A 4,587-nucleotide genomic window follows, 5' to 3' on the forward strand; every position below is an offset into this window, starting at 1 on the left:
CGTTTGTCAACATTTTTCTGAAATCAGACACAATTAGTGACAGTTTACAGAATTTATTCAAAATTTTAGCCTCATTAATGTTAAATTTCTAAAAAAAATTATGTTCATTATCATCTAATACAGTAGCATAAAAGCTAATCAGTGGTTAAAAAAGATATAGTATCTGTCCAAAAGGCTAATTAGCTGCCTATATGAGCTAATAATGTTATGCTGTATTAGGTTACCGTAGCACTAGCTAACTAGCCGACTTTATTTTAGCCTAATAATGTTATACTATATTAGCTTGCTGTAGTATTAGCCAACTTTATATAAAGCTAATAATGTTATGCTGTATTAGCTTACTATAGTACTAGTTCACTAGCCGACTTTATGAAGTTAATAATGTTATGCTATATTAGCTTGCTGTAACACTAGCTAACTATCTGAATTCATGTTAAGCTAACCATATTATGCTACATTAGTTTGCTGTAACATTAGTTAAGCAACCAACTTTATGTTAGGATAATAACGTCGTTAGCTCGCTGTAGCATTAGATAACAATCTGACCTTGTATTAAGCTAAAAATGTTGTTATATTGGCTTCCTTTCGCTCTAACTAACCAGATGACTTGTGAAGCTAGCAATGTTATGCTGTATTAGCTTGGTGTAGCACTAATTTACTAGCCAACTTCATGTTAAGCTAACAATGTTATATTTTATTAGCTGGCTGTAGCTCTAGCTAACTAGCTGGCTTAAGCTAATGATAATATGCTATACTAGCTACCTGTAGCGCTAGCTAGCTTGAATCTTTGCTACTGTCGACTAAGCATTCCTGTTGATCTGACATCATTTTTAAGCTGTAAATTTAATTAGCAATAATAATAAAGTTAGAATTTTTGTCCTACAGACCCCTCAGTTGTAAATTAATCAACAAAAATCTTTTAAAAGTAAAAACAAACATGATTCCTGTATTTGTTATCTCATAGTAATGTTGCAGATGAAGTTAGAACAACATAAATATTTGAGAATTTGGTTAATCTTTTGCATGAATTATAAGTTGCATTGATCAAAGGGACTCATGAGGTTAAATTAATTCACATTTGATTTTAATATAGCAACGATGTAGTCTGGTGTGATTTTTTTACCCTGTAAATTGTTCCTGCATACATATTACAGTTATAATCAAAGAATACATATTTTAAGACTTTGTTCTTCAGGGGGGCGTCTTCACCCTGTTAATTGTTAAAGAACAGATGAAATTAAATTCATTGTGTTACGAATATTAATTAAATTTTAGCAACAAAAAAAAAAAAACTTTGATTTTCCCCTTTTTTTTCAGGGTACGTTGAGGTCATGTTCACCTCTGGATGGAACCAAAGCAGCAGAAATGTCTGGAATCTAATGAAAGACACGTAGTGACTGTTTTAAGTAAGTACTTGGTTGGTCTTTTGTGTTTTATTAAGTTGAAATCCACACAAACCCAAACAAATCGAATCCACGTTTAGCAAGGCCCAAATGTGATTTATATAATCCCGACCCCTAGATTTTCTCTCGGCTGTGATCAGGAATGTTTGAATCAGATTTTTACTCAGTGAAGGTTAGATGGTAAAAAAAAACACTCCACAGAGAACACAGTAACAAGTTTATCTGTGGACTTCGGTTTAGGAGAGTCACAGCTGGAATGTTTTCTTCTAAAAACATCCTGAGAAAGTTCTGCAAAGTTCTAGTGCTAGAACTCTGGAACTCTTCTTTCTTTTCCTCAGAATGTTTTTTCTTAAAGGCAATGGTCTTCAAATATTTCCCAAATGTTGAATGTTTACAAAGAACATGAGAACAAAAAAAAGCAAATTTAAATAGTGGAAAAGCATAATGCAGTACAAGTGTTTCAAGGAAGTACTTTTACTCAAGTACTCCTCATCAGGTACTTTCCAGAAAGAAGGGAAGGAGCCACAACAATGGTTGACGTTACCTACAAGTTCTAAAAATGTTCTAAAGAAAACATTTTAATCTGATGTTCAAAGAGCATTTTAAGGATATTTATCATTTCTAATAATGTTCCTGTGAGGTTAAAAGTGAACTGAAGTGGAACGTTTTAACATTCAGAGGATGTTTGGAGAATGTTGTCAGATTATGTTCCATGATAACAAAAGAAGAACATTCTCAAAACAATGTAGCAAGGGTTTGCCTTATTACAATGTGGTTGAATTAGGTGAGAATATATACTGGGCTATTGTCAGAAGATTAGATTCGGCTACTGGAGGGCAGTGCAGTAAATGAGACCAGGAGATAGTAATTTGATTTTAAATGGGGAAATATATTGTAAGAATGTGAACAAAATAAAGCAAAACGTATTTACAAACTGCAGTAATTTCTGTGCACAGATTAATCAATCAATCAAAAGAACAACAACCAGTCAACAATACAATTGCTTCTGTTTCTCATGAAGTTCAATAAATCAAACTAGAAAAAGAAAACAAAATGGATCCCAAGGTCCGACCAAGCATTTGGGTGGCTCCAAACGCATACTGAGCGCAATTGTTCATTTGGGGCTTTTATTGTTTGAGGGGAGTAGTTTCCAAAGCGCAAACTGTCCAGAGGGGGAGTAGGTGGATGTGGAAGGGCTCAGTAGTGAGAAGGTGGGAGAGTGAGCAGGCTGCTAAGCCTCCTACCAGACCATGGGATGTTGACAAAGGGTTGGGATTTCTTCAGCCTCCTGGCTTGGGATCGAAGCTCGCCATCGAATAGATACAGGAAACCCATGAGGGATCAGGGGCATCTGGCCTAGATGAATCAAAATACCAGTCTTTAGGCCTTTGTTAGCTGGTGGCTAATTGCTAAGCTAGCATTAGCATTAGTCACACATAGCCAAAATCGCTGCCAGACATGATACATTTCCTTATAAGGTCATTTCGGGTCAAGTTAGCATGCTAGCGTTAGCATGCTAATAGTTAGCATGCTAATAGTTAGCATGCTAATAGTTAGCATGCTAACATTAAATTTACATCAATAAAACAAAACAATATACATCAAAGTAACACTGGAGCCTCATGTTAGCATTAGCAGTTAGCATTAGCATGCTAATGCTAACAAGCAAAAATTGTGAAGATTCAAACTCACCAGTTCCTTATGATCAAAAAGCACAAAACAAGGTAGAGTCCCAACACAAAAGTACAGGTCTGGATTCTACAAAAAGTTACAAAACAGTAGTTTTAGAATTGTGCAAATGGGTAGGCTTGAAAAGTCAATATGTTGGAACTGACCTGGGCAGCTGCTATCTCTGGCTCCTCTCCCACACAACTGAGGAGAGTGGAGTCAGAGCAGCTTATATAGGGCTAGTGAAGTCACCGATTGGATGATTGCTGTCATGTGACCTGGTCACATGTCATGAGGCATTCAGGGGCAGGGAAAATGTGGGAAAAACTAAAATCGAGTGGAAAAATGTATTTCAACCTCAGTTTTCACCCCGGTTACAACAACATTCAGAAAACATTTTCCAGATGTTATCGAGGCCTCAGATGATTTTTTTTATAAAACATTCCTGTAGTTGAATCTGAACAAAGGTGGAACATTTTACCTGCAATGTTCTGAGGATGATTTGGGGACGTTGCTGGTGAGAACGTTCTTCTATAAAACGTCCCCACAATGTTACATGATGACAGAGGAAGGACGTTCTCAATGCAACATTTGGAAAATGCTTGAAAAACACTTGGGGCGTCTTTAGAGAACTTTATTCTGCCTTTAAGAGAAACTTTCTGAGACTTTAAAGAAAAGTTGACGTTAAAAACATCACGATAACTTTGCAGAACTTTCTGAGAACGTTTTTAAAACCAAAAAATTCTAGCTGGGGCCGACTCGAGTGTTGACTGCATATTTCCTTTACCCATATTCTTGCTGTAAAACTGTTTCTAGGTCGACATATTTTTACTTTCCAGCCCTGCAGGTTAAAAATGACTGCAGTGGTGTTCTGATAGAGAACTTCTATGTTTATATGGAGCATAAAGGAACATAAACTAGACAATAATTCATGATCTGTGGTGAACTTTGCTCTGGTTTCCTGCAGCACGTATCCTCAGGGTTATAGAACAAAACATGAGGGCGGAACAATGAAACACAACCACCTGACTACCTCTTTTTACTGCATTAAAACTAAGTCTGAGCTTCATTTTGTGCAGTTTTGGCTGGTTCAAAGTGTAGTAAAGTGCTATAAATAGGAGCGTGTAGATTCTACCTGAGCTTCTGTGTGTTGGGCTTCTATGAATGAGTCTGCTTAGAATAAATGTGTCCTAACTCGACCTCGATCCCAGCAGCTGACGGTTGGACCACATGCGGGGTTCACTGCCAGGCTGCTATGGGATAACAGTGGCCCGCTGCCAAGTCAAGTCGGAGGTTCAAATGTGGGCCTTTTTTTCACTTTCTTTCCCACATCCTGCTCTAGAATCTCGCCTCCGTGTCCTCGTGTGACCTCTGCTGAAGTGAAAGCTGCAGACGGTGAAGCAGAAGTCAGAGAAAGAGTCCTTGTGTCGCCTCTTTCCGCTGCGATCCAAACTCGGCCCACTCTGCCTGGCTGCCAGTCCTATCACATGCTCCCCTCGACTGTTTACTTGCACTA

The 4,587-nt window shown here is 37.6% G+C and overlaps 1 long non-coding RNA gene across 1 annotated transcript; it reads right to left on the minus strand.

The window, feature by feature from the left end:
- Positions 1-231: 231 nt before the first annotated feature.
- On the minus strand, positions 232-3,261 carry LOC118470586 (uncharacterized). Its single transcript, XR_008602592.1, has 3 exons — positions 3,239-3,261; positions 3,096-3,161; positions 232-2,759 (listed from the first exon to the last, which is right to left on the minus strand). It is a non-coding gene; the product is annotated as an uncharacterized LOC118470586 (long non-coding RNA).
- Positions 3,262-4,587: the final 1,326 nt, after the last annotated feature.

The sequence above is a fragment of the Amphiprion ocellaris genome, chromosome 8 (assembly GCF_022539595.1).
Source record: "Amphiprion ocellaris isolate individual 3 ecotype Okinawa chromosome 8, ASM2253959v1, whole genome shotgun sequence".
Lineage (NCBI taxonomy): Eukaryota > Metazoa > Chordata > Actinopteri > Pomacentridae > Amphiprion > Amphiprion ocellaris.